The 20,306-nt window shown below is 40.6% G+C and overlaps 1 long non-coding RNA gene across 1 annotated transcript; it reads left to right on the top strand.

The window, feature by feature from the left end:
* The first annotated feature begins 9,910 nt into the window (after nucleotides 1–9,910).
* On the top strand, nucleotides 9,911–12,687 carry LOC136855963 (uncharacterized). Its single transcript, XR_010858188.1, has 3 exons — nucleotides 9,911–10,210; nucleotides 12,042–12,209; nucleotides 12,380–12,687. It is a non-coding gene; the product is annotated as an uncharacterized lncRNA (long non-coding RNA).
* Nucleotides 12,688–20,306: the final 7,619 nt, after the last annotated feature.

The following is a 20,306-nucleotide window of genomic DNA, read 5'->3' as shown; positions in this document are numbered from 1 at the left end:
TTTAGATTTAGAGAGAGAGACTAAGTCATAGTTGTTTTATAAAAGACTAGCCAACCAACCTGGCACTGCCCAGGCAAACTTTGAATGACAGCCGATAAACTCTCTCTCTCTCTCATTTCACCCCTTCTCACCCCCCCATTCCTATCGGGACTGAACTTGGACTTAAAGGCCATCGGGAGTATCACCTGGACTTATAGGGCATTGAGAGTATCACCATTCATCTCAGTGACCTCAAAAGCTATGGATTAGACACTGTTATTAGACACTATTATCTTAGTCAGTTTTCCATGTCACCCCCTTCCCACCCCCAACCATTTTGGTGCCAGTGATGTCTTACCCCCATTATTCTTTTCTAGATAGTAAGTCATATGTTTACCAAAATGTGGTATGATAAATTCGTAGAGTTTATTCAGTTACTAAGTCTACAGGCAGAACCAGCCCCGTTCCAGGGAAGCCCTTCCCCACCCCTACCCCCTTTGGTGCCCTTTAGTGCTAGTGATGTCTTACCCCAACAGTATTCTTTTGTAGATAGTAAGTCATATGTATACCAACTTTAGTTGAAATTGCTCAATGTGTTTCAGGGTTATGCTGAAACACACACACACACATACACATACATACATACATAAAGTTAAAGTTGTTGGTTTCAGTAACCATCCAGCAGATAGTTTCACTATCTGTTCCTTGACAGGAACGCTGGTCCCCAAGAATACAAGGCCAACACGTTACCAATTGTGGTAGCCAGACAGCTATGTACATACACCCATTTTTATATATATAAATAAGCTTCTGTGAACTATTCTGTCAAAGGAGTCGTTTAAAGTTTCTCTACTATTTTTGTAATTATTGGTCTTTTCTTAATGAATTAAAAAAGAAAAATCCTTGTGCAGAAAATTTCCAGGACAATAACTTATTTTAGAAGTGTCACCAACAGCTTGAGACCCCTCCAACATACAATGCATCAGTCATGTCAACTGACCCTTTTGCAAGAGACTGAAGGCCATCTCTTCTTCAAACACCTCCTGCACAGGAACAGGCAACGGCTGAATTACAGCATCTTGGCCATGCTGCAGCCTCCTCTTATTTGCACTTCCGTGAGTCCCCTTTGGCTTACTGTTTCACTCTTCTTCTTCTTCTTCTTCTTTTCTTCTTCTTCTTCTTCTTCTTCTTCTTCTTCTTCTTCTTCTTCTTCATTAATCCCTACATTATTAGCAGCTATTTCCACAAGCACTGAAAAGTGATTTTGAGATAGGAGAAGTCATAGATGGGTGGATGGATGGATGGTTGGATGAATGGATGGATGGATGGTTGGATGAATGGATAGATGGATGGTTGGATGAATGGATGGATGGATGGATGGATTGGGGGTCAAGCAGAAAATAAAGAGCAACATTTAATAGGAAATTTGCAAATGAGAAAATAAATATATATATATATATATATATATATATATATATATATATATATATATATATATATATATATATATGTATATATATATATATATATATATATATATATATATATATATATATATATATATATATATATATATAGAGAGAGAGAGAGAGAGAGAGAGAGAGAGAGAGAGAGAGAAGAGTCCAAACTCCCTTGAAGAACAATATCACACTAAACTCGTGATATCAAAGATTCCAAAGATAAAACCCGGGAGAGATAACCAGAGGTCAAAAGCCATAACGATGCTTTCTCTCTCTCTCTCTCTCTCTCTCTCTCTCTCTCTCTCTCTCTCTCTCTCTCTCTCTCTCTCTCTCTCTCTCTCTCTCTCTGTTCCTTGTTCCTTTCGACAACTGTAATCCTCCTTCCTCTTTCCCTTCACATCCTTTTCCTGTGTCCTCCAATCCTCGCATCCCCTTAGCAACTGAGCTTTGTTCTCCTTCCGATTTGCCAATCATCCCAGATTCCGATTCACATGATTTTCTCCAGAAACTTCTTTACTTGATGTTTCTGGTGTTCTTATTTGGCGCCTCGAGAGAACCTTCCTTCCTGCTTCCTCAGTCACACGAGACTTTTGGAATTGAATTGATGGAGATGTGAAGCAGAATGATGCAGGAGTCAACTGCTCACAGACTCTGAGGGTGTTCAGCTCACCAACAGCACGTCGGTCTACATTGGCCTTCTGCTATGTCTACTGATACTCATACTGATGATGATGATGATGATAGTGAAGATGATAATCTCCATGATATTTAGTAATCATATTACTGTGTTCTCAGATAGTAGTAGTATTCCTGCTAAGCAACTGTAATGGTCTAAGGGCTAATTTTTGGTCTCTGTCACGGCAGCGAAAATAAAGCAGTGCTGCCTTCCCCTGAATGAAAGCTGTCCCAGGATATCAGTTGCTTTGCTTTTCCTTCGTGAATCAAAGAGAGAGAGAGAGAGAGAGAGAGAGAACGAAAATAAATACCAATATCCCAAGTGTTAATGCTTGTGACTTCTGTTGGAAACCTCTGTTCAGAGTCAGGTTGCAGACTCATTTCCTCTGTGGCTGAAGAAACTGAAAGCGCCCCAGTCATCCCTCGATAATTCCACAATGAAGGTTTGAAAAATGAAAAATGAGGAATAAGAAATGAACCTCTTTCTTATTTAAACTTCCGTCCTCTGGAAAATAAGTGACATTTCTGCTGTTTTTATGAGAGAATAAAAAAAAGAGATAATCTGAGTGTCAACCGATGTAGGGTTTTCCATGATTCAAAAAGGATGACGACATGAAAGCTTTTCTTACTGCAAGTGGTCCCCTCAGGCAACGATGACTTTGGTCAGGACATGGATGGGTGACAACAAATGAGCTCCGAGAAGTAACAAGTTTCCTGTGCTGCTGGTAATTCATTCAGCGCTGTACAGCAACGCCAAGGTCTCATCCGGACTCGACTGAATGACTGATTGCCAGGGAAAGCCAGTTGACGCTGGATCTTCAGCTCTAGTGAGATTTTGTCTGGTATGTGCAACAGGCAGCATTAACCTGAGAAGCCTGGTGTGAGCGGCAATGGGCCACAACGAGACCGGAGAGGCTGAGAGATGAGAGGATGAAGGACATCACTGAAGGAAACTCGGAACCTTTTCCTTGCGAAAACCAGCGCTCAACAACTTTCAACTGACCTTCGGAGCTTCAGAGGGTCACACCGAGGCCTGAGAAGGCAACAACGTGGAAAAATGGCTGTTTGTGTGAAAGTCGGTCTCTGGCTGTCTGTCACTGGTTCTGTCTGCTGTCAGTTCAGATGATCGCTGTCAGTACAAGCACAGTGTCAGACGCCGAAGATTATGGCCAGAAATTCCTTTTGATTGACTACTGTTGGCATGGCCACGAATATTAGAATTGAAAGCTTGTTATTTTGAGGAGAGAGAGAGAGAGAGAGAGAGAGAGAGAGAGAGAGTCAGAGAGAGAGAGTCAAGCAAGAAGCATGTATTATTACAGTATAAGAAGAGAAGTTTGACAAAAGATCATTTCACCCTTCTTGAATAGCTTCACGAAAACTTATCTAAACTTCCCTCCCTTCGAAAACACGATTTTTAATAGTTTAATGCCAGAGTAGAGTCCAAGATCTTATTGGTAAATTAGCATTCACAACTTAGCAGTGTAAGTAGGAAGTTCCACATGAGTATTTCCATCTTCTTTCTTCAGGCCACTTGGCAGAAAACAAGGACACAGAATGGGCAGATTTACTTTAGCTACACTCTTTGAATATTTCGGTCCTATAGTCATCTTAGTCATGCCCTGGAAAATTAGATGAACTTCTCAAGGCATTCAGGATTTTCCACTCCTAAACCAAGTCTCTAATCAATACTGGCTCTCTCCACTGCATCTCTTGGGAGACAGGGATAGACCCTGATGGGCGCCGGCGCTTGGTCTTCTTCAAGACCTAAATTTCATAATCAGTCAATCAATAGACCCACCAATAATCTTAGATCATAAGAGCACAAACATTGCAGTCAACACTTGATGGAATGCACTTGCATCTGAGCGTCATTCCATCCAGAGTTTAGCATCAACGTTTTGCCAACAGATGGAAAATGGATGTACGTATGTGTGGATGTATGTCTGGTAATGACTGTGTCCTGAGGGACTTTATGTTCACTCCGGTCCCACATCCGCATGAAGCAGCGCGATCTCTGTGATATCCTAAACATCGTAAGGTCACATTTGACCTAAACTGACCTCTTGTTAACATGACATCCCTGGTCTGAGTAGATTTTTTTTTTATTATGTTTTCCTTTTAAAGAAATTTGCTCTTGTTCCTTTATGAGAGGAAGAAGTTTCTTTTTTTTAAGTACTGTATTTAAGAAACACTTTTTCATATCAATATTCCCGTTTGGTTTGCCTTAAAAGATTCCACGTGATGGTTATGAAAGCAAAGATTTTGCCTTGAAACCATCTGCAGTTGTAGTTCTGGAACACAGTCATAATCAAGGAATTCAATATGAACCCCTAAATGCTTTCATTTCTTTCCACAAAACAAAACATGATTCTACACAGTCTCTCCTTATGATCTATTTTTTTGTTGGGAGAGGGAGTGGGGGGGCGGAATTAGGAAATGCCACAAATAAAATGCCCACATAAAGTCACAAACACAACAGAAAACGTTATCCACAAAGTTCTTTTACTTTCGTTCGGGTTGGGAAGCCAAATTTCATAAAATATACGGGACAGGATATAAAGAAGAGGGTAAAGAGAAACTGAAATGGAGAGAGAGAGAGAGAGAGAGAGAGAGAGAGAGAGAGAGAGAGAGAGAGAGAGAGAGAGAGCTGTCGAGAAACTCTAAGTCTCAGATGAATAAACCTTGAAGTGTCTGTGGGGAACAGTGCTTTGACTGTGGAAGTTTTTTAGTGGGAAGTTTAGAAAATATTCATTGCATAATTATTATTATTATTATTATTATTATTATTATTATTGTTATTATTATTATAGACCCTTTATCAGTGGAATGTACAGCGACTTAAGGTTAAAAATATTTGGCCAATCCATCTTGATTTCATTCAGCCAATTTCTACCTAGCAATGAAGCACCATTGATAAACGGGTCTGATGAGATTGCAAAACTTGTGAAGAAATGCGAGAGCGTATTTGAAACTGGGTCAGGATGTTTAAAAGCTTTTGAAGTGTCCTTAAAGGTAAAATCTGATGCGTTGCCAGTGTATAAACATGCTAAAGGTGTTCTGTATAATTTAAGAGAGATGGTGGAGAAAGATTTGCAAAGATTGCAAGACACCGGTGTGATCAACCTGGTGATTTCTCAGAACGGGCAAGTGCTACACTTGATATCAAGTCAGATGGTAAGAATGTTAGTATTCCTGTTTGTAGTATTGATTCTTACCCATTACCTACTCCTGAAGATATTTTTGCTTCTTTAGCTGGAGGTAATTCCTTTACTAAACGTAAGTCGTGCTTATCATCAACTGAAATAAAGTGTTGAGTCCCAGAAGTATATATATGGTTATTAATGCCCATAAGGGATTATTTGCTTTTACAAGGTTACAGTATGAATTGAATATTGCTGTGGGTATTTTTCAAAGATTAGGCCTAATGGAAAATGTTCTTGAAGATACAGTACCCGATGTTGCTGTATATTCAGATGATATTGTTACTACAGGTCCTACTGAAGAAGATCTTTTGAAAACACTTGAAATAGTTTTGCGTAAACTTTGTTCTAGTGGTTTGAAGTTAAAGAAGGATAATTGTTCAATCATGAATAAAGAAGTTCAATATTTAGGTCATAAGTTAGATGCTGAAGGAATGCTAAATGCTTCTGATGAAAAAGTTGAGGCTATTGATCACTTTCCTGTACCATGAATAAGCAAGAATTGGGCACTTTTAATGGGATGGTCAAGTACTACCATAGATTTTTACTCTGCATTTGTAATGTAATGGCTCCATTGTATACTTCAGAATGAGATAGGTCAGAATGGTCTTGGTGAGAAAGAGAAAATTATTCATTTTTAAAGGTCAAGGAAATAATTAAATCTAATACCTTACTTGTACATTTCAATCCTGATAGACCATTATTCTTGACTTGTGATGCTAGTTCTTTTGGTCTTGGAGCAGTATTGGAGCAAGAGAGTGAGGACGGCTCATTAAAACCAGAGTCATATGCTTCCAGAACATTAACCAGGTCAGAAAAGAATTATAGTCAGACTGAAAAAAAAGTTTTAAGTGTAATTTGGGCAGTTAATAAATATCATAAATACTTGTATGGCAGGAAATTTGAAATATGGGCTGACCATAAACCCTTATTAAGTTTTACATTAGGTACTTGTTTATGTTTGTTGTAAGTTCTTTCTTAAGGCGTGGAGGGGTGTGATGTACTGAAACACTACTATTTCTGTTACTGAGAAGCAATGCTCTTATGGTGATCTAATCTACCGTGTACCTTGTGTATGTTTTGCAAGCAGAGTAGTAGAATAATAAATCTTGAAACAAGTAAAAATGGGCTGACGTTCTTCAGCGCAATCCAGTTTTCTGTACAGCCGCTACAACGTATAATCAAGGCCACCGAAAATAGATCTATCTTTCGGTGGTCTCGGTAGGCTATAATGCTGTATGAGCCGCGGCCCATGAAACTTTAACCACTGTCCGGTGGTGGCCTGTCCTATATTGTTGCCAGACGCACGATTATGGCTAATTTTAACCTTAAATAAAATAAAAACTACTGAGGCTAGAGGGCTGAAATTTGTTATGTTTGGTGATTGGAGGGTGCATGGCCTATATATCAATTTGCAGCCCTCTAGCCTCAGCATTTTTTAAGATCTGAGGACAGACAGACAAAGTGCCGACGGACAGACAAAGCCGGCACAATAGTTTTCTTTACAGAAAACTAAAAATATGGACGCTCTCTGATTTAGATCCTCGTTTTTACGAGCCTGCTTTTATACAAAGCCCAAGTGTACTTTACACTAGTCTCCAAGGTGAACCTGCATTTTTTCCACGTTTTGAAAGAATATTTTTAGTGGATATATTCCTTTGACGTGAAGTGGGCCAATATGTAATAGTAATTACTGAATATTTCGAAGAGCAAATGTGCAATTCATTTGAGCTTCTTCATCAGTGACTGAGTCCCATTGCAACGTTGCTTCTAAACACTAATTCCTCAGCATTCCCATACAAAGTATTTATTGAAGAGCTAAAACCATTCATGCACAGAGTTCTAAATTAAGATCGTAGGATTATTTATATCTGAAGGGACGTGGCTTAGCCCAGAAAGCATTTACTGATGCAAATGAAACTCGCATATTTCTGGATGAATTGGAATAAATAATGTCCACCGTTCTCGTAATGATTATAAAGAAGACGATATTAGGACAGGGAAACATTCTAGATAAATCCTGAAGGATTTTTCCTGTTGCTCTTAATTGCCTGTATGCAAATCAACGAGGTGTTGTTTTGATGTCTTTTAATTTGTTGTTTCGGTGTCTTTCGACAACTGCCACAGATATATTATTAATAATAATACAATCTTTGTTGTACATTTTTCAGAATATAAATACAGAGCTTACTTTCGACGGAACAATATTTCATGAGTGAATCTCAGCACCACAAGTTACTAGGCCTACTGGCTATTGTCAGTGCAGTGACCTATAGAAGAGTTCTCTCTCTCTCTCTCTCTCTCTCTCTCTCTCTCTCTCTCTCTCTCTCTCTCTCTCTCTCTCTCTCTCTCTCTCTCTCTCTCTCTCCTAGGCTAACTGCACAAAATTGAATCTCTGTTTAGCAGAAAATGATAGACTAACTGAAGTATTTTCTATCGATTTCATTTACAAAATGTATTGTTAAACTATCTATAACCTAAACTGGCACATCATAGTAGTAGAAGTAGTAGTTACAGGGGTTGTTATAGTAATAGAATAGTTATCTATTGCACCCCATACTCCCGTTTTCTTTTCTCCAAAACTTTAATCACTACAGAAAATTGGACCAATTCAGACTCCTGAATAATGTATTCTATTTACATTTAAACGTAATGTTTAGAAAACGGAGTTTTGTTACTTAGACATTCGTGTATGTATGTATGCAAATATGTATCATTATTGATATGCCGTTGTTATATGTGTGCGCAGTGCTTTAGTATCTTAAATATGCCAGATCGTAATTCCCCATGCAATTACACCAGGCATAGGCCTATATCCTCCAGTGTCATTTAAAAGCCTTTAATAATGTAAATGCTTATCTAATTTTGCAAGGGATTGTTGCTGAGAGTTTTATTTATTGCCTTTCTTCACATACCTGCCTTATTTCCCCATTTTTCTTAGAAAAGCCCTTTTATTATTTATTACCTCAACCGTCTAGTAAGTAGCCGTTTGGCGTCCCTTTCCTACATCCAAGAAAAGAGAAGAATCAATTTAACTACTTGGAACTACTTTAAATTTTTCGGGGTTATTGTTGCAGAAAAGGATAATGGACAAGAAATAAAGTAATAACTTTGAAATACTATAAAATAAAGAAAAGCTAGAGACGATTAAAATTGTAAAAAGAATTAAAAGAAAAAAAGAAATAAAGCTTTGCATCTCGCACGAATAGTGTAGCGTGCCCGCAGCTGCTTGTGGAGTGCGCTTTGAAGAACTATGAACAACGTAATATTTCATTGTTGTAAACTTTTTTCTTTGACCGATGGCAATTGTTTCTACATTGAAGCTTTTCTTGAACTGGGTGTCTTCTGAATATCCAGTGTACTGTTGTTTTTCAAGTATTTTGCTCGGAACTTCGAAATAAGTTAACGGTCTAATACTTGATGGAATATCGCGGTGTTTGCCCGGCTTTTTATGGGATATATTAGGGTCTTTACGAAGTATTCCATTGGTAGAATGAGATTTAAGATTAATTTAAACAACTGGGTGCAATTATTGATAATACGCTTGTATACCTTTTTCAGTGATCTATATTTCTGAAAGAAATTTCCATACCCATGACGCCATATGTTCTCCAAGATAGGATTTTGATATCTGGTTTCGATTTTTCATTAATCCCTCTTCCATTCTGCAGTCGTTTTGTTTCGTTTAGAAATACCTCTGTACGCTCATTATATGAATCTTATTGCAGTCAGTGATGGAAATGGCTGGAGAGTTAAGAGTGAGATAAACAAATACGCTAAAACGAAGGCGTTCAGGGAGAATTATAAGATGAAAAGCCGGTTATATTATGTCTAATAATTTAGATATCTCGAGTTTATGCCCTTATAAACTGGCTGATACGATTTTAAACTATTTTACGGTACTACTACGTGTCTGAGTTCGGCTGAAATCTTTGTCTATATATTTATTTATGAAAAGTCAATTTCAATTAGACTACAAATGCATTTAGATAATGTGTGATTATGCTGTGCACTATGAATTTGGGAGCAAATTCGACACAGACCAACAAAGGCTTAAGTATGATTAAAGCAAAAACAAATGGTTTCTAACTGAATTAAAACGCATTACATTATAATATAACAGAAATATTTGCCATTGCTTTCATGAAAACTGCTACCATTGATAAAGCTACAAATGGCTGTATTTGTAAAGTTCTCCTGAAAAATGAATGCATAATTTTGCACATTCATGACTGCACTAATGATATACCACAAAATTTCTAATACAAGTTAAAAAGCCTTCCCCGTCGGCTTCTATTTTTTGTGATGTGATATTTTGCTATAACACATATCTATGGTTTTTGATCAATATATGAACACATCTTTCATCTATAAGGTCTCAGTATTAACATATTGTATGTGATATATCAAATCGTTCAGTCACTTTCTCTATTCGAAGATATCTCTCTATGTTTCATATTCAACTTTATTCAGAAGTAATGGCATATTGTGATTGGCTAATACACTGGGAGGTACTCAGAGGTTGGCATTGGAGGCCTCTGATTGGCTGAGAGGTAATTTAAGCCCTCTTTCCAGACTCCTTGGACGAATGAAGCCATGGCCGGTAGGGGAAGAGGGCGCTCACAGCCGCTCTGTACAGCCTGCCTATTTCGCTCCTCACCTACGTATTACTTTTCTTGTGCATTTAACCGGATTTTATTTCAGCATAATGAAGGAATGTTGGCGTTTTAATTATTACGTCCGGATGTTAGGTTAATCCGGCCCCTAATGATACCGGTTATGTGTAACTTACGGCCATAATAACTCTTGTGTGTGCCGATTTGTAGGATCTAGCTGCCTCTTCAAACTAGGCTGTATTCAACGAAGTGTTCCTTACGTAGATGCAAGGGTGTAAAGGTAATATAGAACCTCTTGATTTTTCGAGATTCATAGGTGTAAGTCCCATTTTACAGGACTGGAATTAATTTTGCCCACGATTTGAGCAAACGTGAAAATGCCGAGAATTTTTTGTTCGCAGGCACTTTTTTAAATAGGAAATTAAGGCTTCCTGTTTTAGCCATTTACCAAAGAAACGCCGGTTAAGTATTTTTACAGATTTTAATTGAGAATACTTCTTTACTGATATCCTATTATTACTCAGTATAGCAATATAGGCATATAACCGTATGTTTACATAGGCAATTTGTGCAGCATCTTGATCCGTATCATTGTTATTAGCAACAGTATGACGTCACGTTAATGTTAAATATAAAGTTCATTTAATATATTTTTCGTTTCATGTTGAATTTTGCATGAGATAATTGTTATAATTAGGATGATTAATGATGAAGTGACTCGGCTGCCTCAAAGGGAGCTGTAGCCCAAAAGCCTGGCGGAATAGGGAAGGATTTCCAGCCGGCTTTGTGGTTTTTAAACTTGAAATATCATTTTGGTTTCGTCATCTTGGGTTTTTAAACAAATTTTCTATAATACTGCAATTTAATCCAAGTTCTTAGGGACAAATTTGACATTGCAAAACCGAAATTAGGTGTTGAGTTGGGAGACGTAACAATATGTCAGCAAATAGCCTACATAATGACTAAGAAATTTAATCTAGTGGTTAATTAATAAGCCATTTTTCAAGGACATGTTTGATCATTTTATTACCATCCATTTTACCTTGGATAAGGTAGCCTAGCCTGTATCCCTCTGGCAACCCTGTTAAATTCAGGTCAGGTCACAATGCCTTAGGATGGATTAGGTCAAGTTCGAGTAATCCATGTCGTTCAGCGGACAAAGTGTTTTGATTGCACTTTGCTATGCCTGTAGGCTACCAGTAGGCTGGGCCTATTAGTTCAAAGCCTTTTAAGCATTGATATTAGTGATTTGTGTCGTCTTTTAAAAGCACAAGGGAACTGCGATGATGAAAAGTAATATTAGGCCAGCGGTTTGTGTTCATTACTCATTGCTGTACTAGGCTGCTATTCTAAATTTGTTCATTTGGTTTAGGCTTGAGATTTTTTTTCCCCCAACCTTGATTGTAAAGCTTGTTCATTGGCTGAATAGGATATAGGGTAGATAATAAGCATAGGAGTTAGCCTAGACAATTGTGATTTTAAGTAGCCTGTAGGCCTAGGCCTAAAGTTGTCACAGGCATAGCCTGTCCAATGCATGTCAGTTTTGTGAGCCATACTTAAGGATAATTTCAAATTTCCACAAGTTTTTTCTTTGTAGGAAATCATTTGGACCAACTGCGTGCTTGCCCAGGCCCTTAAAATTGTTTCCCATTATTCCATTAGGCTATACAGTAGTTCATACATCCCCTCCAGTCACTTATTTCTCTTGTATTTGTGTTGTGCACTTGGGAATGGTGTAGCCTAACACTAAATTAATATATGGAAAAGTTTTACTTGAGTATTTCGTTTTAAGCACATTTTAGGGACCTTCCTTTGTATTTGCTTCGATAGGACTGTTTTTATGTAATTTTTTATGATGTTTTACTGTTGTGCATAGTGCTAATGTAGCTTTTCCAGTCCATGTAGTGTAACTGGCTTAGGCAAGGTCAGTTTCCTGTTAGTATAATTCTTTCCGTTGATTACTTGATAATTGCTAAGTAATCAAATTCTCTCTCGCTGTTTGCTTGTACGAATCTTAATACATATGTATTTTGCTTTTGTAATTTAGAATATAAAGTATTATGTAATATTCTTCATTCAGTTGTATCTATATAAAGTAATTTTCATTGCAGCCCCTTCTGTTGGATACCATGCACACCCTAGCTCCTTTCTTGGTCTGCGGGGCTCGCCATCCATTCCATGAACCTGTACCAAAGCCAAGTATCATCAGTGGATTCAGGAGTCCCCACCCTTGGAATGGCGATTCAGGCACTTAGCAACATTGCTACTCTTTGATTAGCGTAAGTTTAAATTTGAATGGCTGTTGTAACAATGTTTGTATATAGACTTGAGTAGGAGACAGTTCTTGAATAAAATGCTGAGAAGTCTGGACAAGAACATATCTAGATATTAGAAAGGCCAGCATTATATGATGTTAAGAGTCAGTATTAACAGTTCTCTTTTTTTACAGGACTGCTCTAAATAAGACTGACAGACAACTTTTAAACTTACTGCTTTTTTTAAGACTACAAACGTAAGTATCCCGGTCACTAATGGTGGTCCCAGGGAGGCACGAAATACTTCACTAATCAATCATTAGAACTACTCTATACCATTTTGCCATTTAAATTTTCTCAAGTCTTAAACATCATTTTGTGTCTCCTGGTTGGTGGCTTCTGCATGTGGAAACCTGGCGGTGGTACATATTAGAGGATTGTGGATCCTTTAATGTAACTGTAGCATGCAGCACCATTCCTGATATAAGTGTCGTCCTGTGTTGTACTTCCCTTGACTAGACTCATGACTCTCTGACAATGTAGAACATAGTTCATCCGTCCCAAAACTGAGGAAACAAGGATAGGATCTCAGACAAGAAGGACACCTGTCAACATAATTATGAAGAAAGCTGCTGGAAAAGGCTCTTCAGCAAGAGCGACTCCAACTAGGGATTGACCTGAGGAGAAGACGAGGTATGTAGTTCTTCCTACACTTGTCCTGCAACCTCCCCAAAGTTTTCCTGATTGTACTTCCTTGTTTGCTTACTTTCTGGTCACAATCTTTGTCTTGGTATTTGATTTTGTCATTTCATCTCCTTTCAGTTTTTTGGTCGTGTGAACATTATCATCCTCTGATTCTATAACAACATTGGGTTCTTCTTTATAGCTGTTGTATGTAGCTTCCTTCATAAGTACATGATACAAGGTTTTCCTTTTCTTGTGGTACTTCTCCGTTAGTTGAGTCTTCTTTTGACCTCCCTATCAGAAAGCCAAACTGTGGGGCCTTCTTTATCAGTACTCTAAAAAGTATTCTGTACAACCATATGGGGTGCCATGTTTTCGTACTGTTCAGTACCGATTTCAGAAGAATTTTGATGAGAAACTTGAGGGGTTCTTTATTGCAGGGTTATTATAAACCCCTGCCAATAAAGGTGTTGTACAGGATAGGAGTCAGCTTTGTTTTATAAGACCTACGCTTTTCTTTAGGCATCATAATTGACTTGAAATGCGTTCAGTTTTATTATTATAATATGTTTAGCACCCACCCATTTTCTCATTTATGGTAATATTTTTATATAGTATTTCCAGGCTTTGAAGCTTCACAAGAATGCTCCAAATTGACTTGTACATAGTCAAGGTAGCCTATACCTGTAGTTCCTTGTAAATTGAGTAGCTATATGATTATTATACTGATAATAACTTGACTTTTAATGTGATAATAACTTGACTTTTAATGTTAGGCATATTACTTCTGTTCCTTTGTGTACAGAAATCTTTCCTAACCACAAAAATCGAAAGGGGTTATTGAAAGGGGCATAATTTGATAAAAGGGAACAGTATGCCAACCCTGTGCTTTTCTGCCCCCCAAAATGTAGCCTTTGCTTTCAGTGTATATAGCCTGCCCTATGCAGGTGCACAGTTAGGCTGGAAAGTAATAGAAAATTGATAGAAATTTATCCATTTCATTTACAAGAAACAATTGAATGTGTGAAACATTCATAGCGTAAGCTGAGGGAGATTTTACATCCGAGGCTGTTGTCATCAGCTTAGGAAACCTGTTGTGAATATTTTGAAAAGTTAAATTAATAGGCCATTATCATGTGCTAATCAGAACGTGGGAAATTATTCCAATCGTCTTTCCAACTTAAATTGTTCGTCTGTGGTAAACACTAGCCAGCCTATAGACTATTATTCCAAATGGCAAGTCTGGTAGTGGGAATATGTATGGTGCATTAGTTTTTCAGTGCCTGTTAGGGGTTTTAAACACTGACCAGTATAAATCAGAAAGGGTTTAGCATTTAACATTTGTTGTACATATGTTTGAGTAAAATAAAAGAGGAATAGGTTCTCTAGACCTCTGGGCTGCTTGGCTGTAAATGGAAAATAAACCAGTACTTATTGTATTTTGTATCGAACACAGGTTAGGAGAGTAGTATTGCTCTTGTTGACTAATTACAGAGTACACTGTTGTTCATGAAATTATCATCCCAATTCACTAAACCCTTCCAATTTACTAAAGTTATGAACTGATGGCTTGCTTTTGAGGTACACTCCAATCATTACAGTAACTTTTATTTTGCAGCTGAGAAAGAATCATTTTACTCCATAAATGAAACCTTGTCCAATATAACTGAGGAAGATGAATAGTAGCTACTGTCAAAGTTGCATCTTTTGTGTGTAGAGTCAACAGTTGCTCTTTACATAACTATATACTGTAGCTGTGTCACTCACTGTCTGAAGGACAGTAAGGAGAGAAAGTAGATGTTAGGTATACCTCATTCTTGTTTGTACCTACATGGTATACAAACCCATCAGTCCTTTACAATAGGAATTACTTTCAGCAGGAGCTGGAACACAGCTGCTTAACTTTAAAGAAGGTGATCGAGTACATAGTTAACTGCCAACTACGGGTGGGAGTCCTGCCCACCCAATTGGTCAACACTGGCCACCAGCAAGGAATGGAGTGCGCTTCTCCTCCTCTCTGCCTTCCATTTGACTGTTTAATTTTCTTCATTTTGTAGATATTGATGATATATGATTGTAACATGTTATAATATATATGCAAATACAGCTTTTTTTCTCTTGAGTTTACTCTTTTAGCATTCTAATACATAAAGTGATTCGTACTGATATTTGTCAACCCTACAACTCATATTAGTTGATGTGCCAAACTGGTTTTAACATTGCTAAGGCAACAGGCTAACTAGTTTTTCACCTTATTTACATGTTCAGCTCTTGACATGTGTTCTCTCGGGGAGAATTTTATTTCTTCACATTATGAAGGAAAGTTTTTGCTGAACATTTTTTTGACATATGTAGGCCTAATGTTTATTATTTCAGATGTTGTTGAGCTCGGTCCTGGGAGTAAGGGTTCTCTCGCTGGCAATACTCGCACTGTTGCCCTGTATGTTGCCGATTGCTCTTTATCTGATGCTGCAGGCAGGAAGTGGCTGTTGCATGGGTTCTCACTGAACCTGTGGCTCGACTCAGAGAGAGAGAGAGAGAGAGAGAGAGAGAGAGAGAGAGAGAGAGAGAGAGCGGTTACAGAATGTGTCTGTGCACTCATCCCTCCGTCACGTTCCCACACAGAGATGATGTAAGGGTCCCGGGACAGTGATAGTTTTACATTAGAAGTTGAAGAGAATTGTTTCGTCATCGTCTTCCCCTTCTTGCTCTTGGTGCTCTCCCTCATCTTCGGACTAGGGAATTGTGTCATGGTCTTTCCGAGAACCTGCTTCACCGGAGCACCAGGTGCTCGGTCTCCTCAGATACGAGAAGTTGAAGAGGTTACCTGTATTGCCTATACTAATTCCAGGAAATATTTCCCAGACTAGTATCTACCTCTGCCCGTGTTTCTTCGGACGCACTGGTAGAGGGAGCAACCAACGATCGTCCTGTACGCAACTCAGTAGCTCAATCCGAGTACACGAGTTTCTTCAGAAATCCGAGACTTGGAAGCTGCTCAGCTCAGGTTCTTCAGAACTCCAAAACTTGGACCAGGTGCTTGGGGTTCTTCGGAACTTCAAGACTTGGAAACTGATCAGCTCAGGCTGGGTTCTCTGCTCCGAGCCGCTCCTGCTGTGCTTCCTGCCCCAGTTGTCTTGGTTGCTCCTATTGCTGCCCTGATGTTCCTACCACCCTGGCCGCTCCTGCTGTTCCTGTCGCATGGGCTGCTTCTGCTGTGCCTCCTGCCCCAGCTGCCTTGGTTGCTCCTGTTGCTGCTACTCCTGCTGTCCCAGCTGCTTCTTCCTGGATGGGAATCCTGACCACCATCCTGAAGATGAAGAAGAAATCTAGGAAGAGGAATCGGGTGTACATTGTTATCTTCGTCTTCGGCTTCGTCTGCTGCCTCCTCTCCTGAGGCTCGCCGGCTGCAGAAGGAGGGGGCTGCCCCTCTTCCCCTAAGAAGTCCCGCTTTGGGACTTCTAAGGGGCTGCCTCCCTCCACAGAGGAAGCAGTGGTATCTCTTGTCAGCTCTTCCCAGCCTTCAGGCTTTGGAACAGATTCGCATATTCCACCGGGGTCTTGCATCTTGGGAGCCTCGGGCATGCCGTCTTCAGTCTGCACTCCCATTACCAGCTCGAAGTCTGCTTCTGATTAATTGGTACTTAGCCTTTCTCTTCCCGAGTTTCTTCGGACTCTCGGAATGAGACCACTCCCATTGGTAGATCTGCACAAGATTGGGGAGCATTGGGTGCTCAGCCAAGTGGGTCAAGCTGAGTGCTCAGTATTCTGCAGAATCTCTGGCACACACAGCCGGTACTGGTGAGTCCGCTCCCCAGTCCGGTTCAGGCACAGGTCGAGAAAGAGTGCCAAGACGTGCAGGTGTCTCGGCGCTTCCTGCCAGCACTGCTTCTAGTTTTGCCCAGGTTCCCAGCCTGGTGTCTCAGACCCAAGGGTCCAAGCACCCAGAGAGGAGGTCCCCAGTCTTCTCGGTAGATTTCAGCCTCGAAGAAGACGGGCACGTCATTAGGACGGCGCAAGTTCACAGTAGCCGATGCCTGAGTACTGTACTCTGGACAGCCCCGATTGCGTTTGCGTGATTGTCCCCACTCGAGTGAACCACTCCACACTCCTTGGGACAGTGCTTTGCCAAGGCATAAGCATTCTCCTAGACCTGTGCTGCCGTCACCACCACAGGTTGGTGACTGCCAGGCCTGCCTCTCCTGCTGGTTCGCCTAGCAGGACAGGTAGGAGTTCCTGAACCCCCTCGCCTGTCCCCTCAACCTCTTGGGGTTTTTTACCGGAAGACATAAGCCAGGCAGGAGGGACTCTGACAAGACTGCTTCTTTTCAAAGTCCTACTACGAAGGCCTGTGCCCCAGGTTTGGTTCCTGGACCAACTCTGTCATACACTCAAGTAGTAGAGGAGGGATCTCAGGGGTCTGCTGAGGTTCTCTCTTCTGCCGGGAGAGTAGATCGGGAGGACCGTACCTGGAAGAGCTCGAGGGTTCCTCTTCTCCAGGACAAGGACACCCCCGAGATGCAAAGGACCTTTACATAGGTCATCGCACTGATTCGTCAGCACAATGCTGACCTCTTCTGTCGCGCTACGAATCTTTTGGGATCTGAATTAGGAACCAAAGGCTTCGATGGAGTTGCCATGTGCTGTCTTTTCTGAAAGGGTATTTGATTGAGTAAATATCTTGGTCTTTGGGCAGGAAAATTTGCTCCAGTCAAACCATTCAGGGAAGCTTCTTCCCCCTCGTGCATCGGCAGAAGCGCTTCTACACGAGTGTGCGTTGACCCAGACCTGGTTCGTCTAGATCTGGGTCTTTCACTGCAGCAGCATACTGTGGAATGGATCTCCCTCTCACAGCAAGAAGCAGCGAATCTGGAGGCCACTGCTATGACAACTCTCCAGACTGTCGGCTGGATCTGTGGTCCTTCACAGTATCCAAGGTTGCCGCCTCCTTGGGTTTGATCACCCCTAGAGAGAACTCTGTTGGTGGGAGACTGTGCCAGTCTGGAGGTAGGACTATTTCCTACATGGACACCAGACGACAACCTGTAGGGGAGATCAGCTGTTCCCTACCATCTTGAGGATATGTAGGAGGAAGTCGAGGAAGAGAAGTTGTATCATCGTCTTTGTCTGCTGCCGCTGCCTCACCTTTTTTTCGGGTGCTTGCCAGGGAAGGAAGGGATCTTGTGTTGGCTCACCCCAATCTCTGGACTCAGGAGCCATATCACAAACCTCGCCGAGGTATTGTGATTTGGAACAAGATTTGTGTACTCTGAACCAGCTTTGGGAAGTTTTCTTCCAAGACTGGTGCTGTGCCTGCCTCTTCCCAGAGTCTTCTGTGGACCCTCAGGTAGAGGAGGCTCCTGTGGATTGTCTTCAATGTGATTCGGGAGCTTCGTCTTCGGGTACTCGAGTTTCACCAAACCTCAAGTTCCCAAATTTGTACTGGAGAGTCCGTTCCCCAGTCTGGTTCAGGCTCAGTATGAGAGAAGGTGTCAAAGCATTCAGGTACTTTTCACCTCCTACCAGTCCCCTCGAGTAGGACACCTTGAGGTGAGGGGCTAAGGGACCCTGGCCTTTGGGCCCGGGTCCTGCCCGAATCATCCTACGTAGTTTTTTGGTTTAAATGGCGTGGACATTTCCACACTCGCAAAATTTTACTGCTTATGTGAGTCTGAGAAGGGATCGTTTTTTGGAAGGGGTTCGCATTCGAAGCTAATTGTGGGAGTTGTAGTGGTTGAGTCGCCACCCGAGATAGTTTGGGCCTAAGAGATGGTGATGGGATTTTTCCCATTGCTATCTTGAGGGCAGAACCATTTCCGGGGATTAGCCCATCGAAATCCAGGGGGGCTGGTTTTTGGAGGTGGGACTCCTGGCTCTTGTCCAGAAGCCCACCAGTATGGGTGGAGTGGGGGGTCAGTCCCTATTAGTGGGGGCAGATTGGCTTATACCTGGGCCACTGCAAGCATACTGGTGCTATCCTGAAAGGGTAGGGTATGGGGTGGACTGTTGGGAGCCAACTCTCACTTGTGCCATTGGTGGAGAATGCAAATACCTGACTGATCTATGATACCTTTCTTGATATAACCAAGCAGTTTTGGTTGGGTGGGTGAACCAATTTGTGTGTGGTGGTCTGATGTGTGCATGCTTGGCATCTTGGGGTCTCTTTGCGGGCTTTGGCAGTGTGTTGGGGGTGGGGAAGCTGGGCAGTAGAACTGCCCAGTTTGCCCTTCTTGATATGTTGTCGGGGTCTGTGCGGGGGCTCTTGGGTGTCAGGTGTGCACTTTTTGGACTTTTGCATGTGGACTGGTTTAAATTTATGGATTTGGCTATTAGTTCTCCCTCCCCTGGATCCGACGACTTAACGGCACTGGCAACGACTTATGGCATGAACATGGATAGGAGCTTGGCTGTTGGACAGAACCAAACACTGAGACACCAGGTTGTTAGTAAATCTGGTGGATTTGATTCAAATAATAGGGTTTTTTATTGCACTAATGTAGGCTTGTCATTAGATTATGAATGTTTATATAGTGTCGGAAAACAATTTGGCAAAGTGGAAAGAATTAAATTAATTCTAGAAAAAGATAAGCAGTCATTTTCTGGTTTTGTTAAGTTTTCCTCTCCCTTGGAAGCTAGTGAGGCACAACAAAGACTTCATGGCCACATTCTAAATGACTCATTTCTCAGCACAAAAGTGTTTTCAGTGAAAAACTGAAATGAGCCATTTGACTTTATTCAAAGACTGAAGAACATGGACCAGTCCCATGTACCAGAGCTCTTCCTCCCCTTTATGGCATGTTGCCATCTACAAGGAGGGAGGGAAAATTTAATAAAAGCCGCTGAATGCATTGAGAGCAAGGTTGGTTCCATTCCCATTGGAAATTTAAAACGGTATGGAAAGAACCTTCTAATAAAAGCTGGTAATGAGACTCAAGCAGTTCTGCTATCTAACTGCCCTGAAGATCCTTAGTCCCATGTAACAAAACTATTAAAAAGAATTTCATTGAATCTTGTTTTATCAAGTCAAGTAGTGGAAGTGTTCTAAATTCAAGTCTTGGTTTGTTTAAACTTGATACCTTCAGGATTAAAAAAAAGTTGTTGATAATTATAAGCAACAAAATTAGTATTCAGTTTTATACTGTTTTTGGATTTTGTATGGCTACGTTTTGGATTTTGTATGACTACGCTTCCCTGTCTCTTATGGTGAATGTATGGTTTTAGTGTGTGACCTCGTGATCCCGGTATATCATGGATTATCTCCTTGTTTTATTACCCTTTGACAATCGACCATCTGGTATTCTTGTTCTCTTTGTTTACCTTGTAACCTTCTGTGTGTCGTTTGTTCCCTGAAGATCCTTGAATAAGCACGTGAAAGCTCTTGGTACTGAACTTCTGCCTGTCATTATCCTGTGGTATTTGCTTATATAGTGAAGTCAC

The sequence above is a fragment of the Macrobrachium rosenbergii genome, chromosome 34 (assembly GCF_040412425.1).
Source record: "Macrobrachium rosenbergii isolate ZJJX-2024 chromosome 34, ASM4041242v1, whole genome shotgun sequence".
NCBI lineage: Eukaryota > Metazoa > Arthropoda > Malacostraca > Decapoda > Palaemonidae > Macrobrachium > Macrobrachium rosenbergii.
The sequence above is the reverse complement of the archived record's forward strand: the minus strand, read 5'-3'. Positions and strand labels throughout refer to the sequence as shown.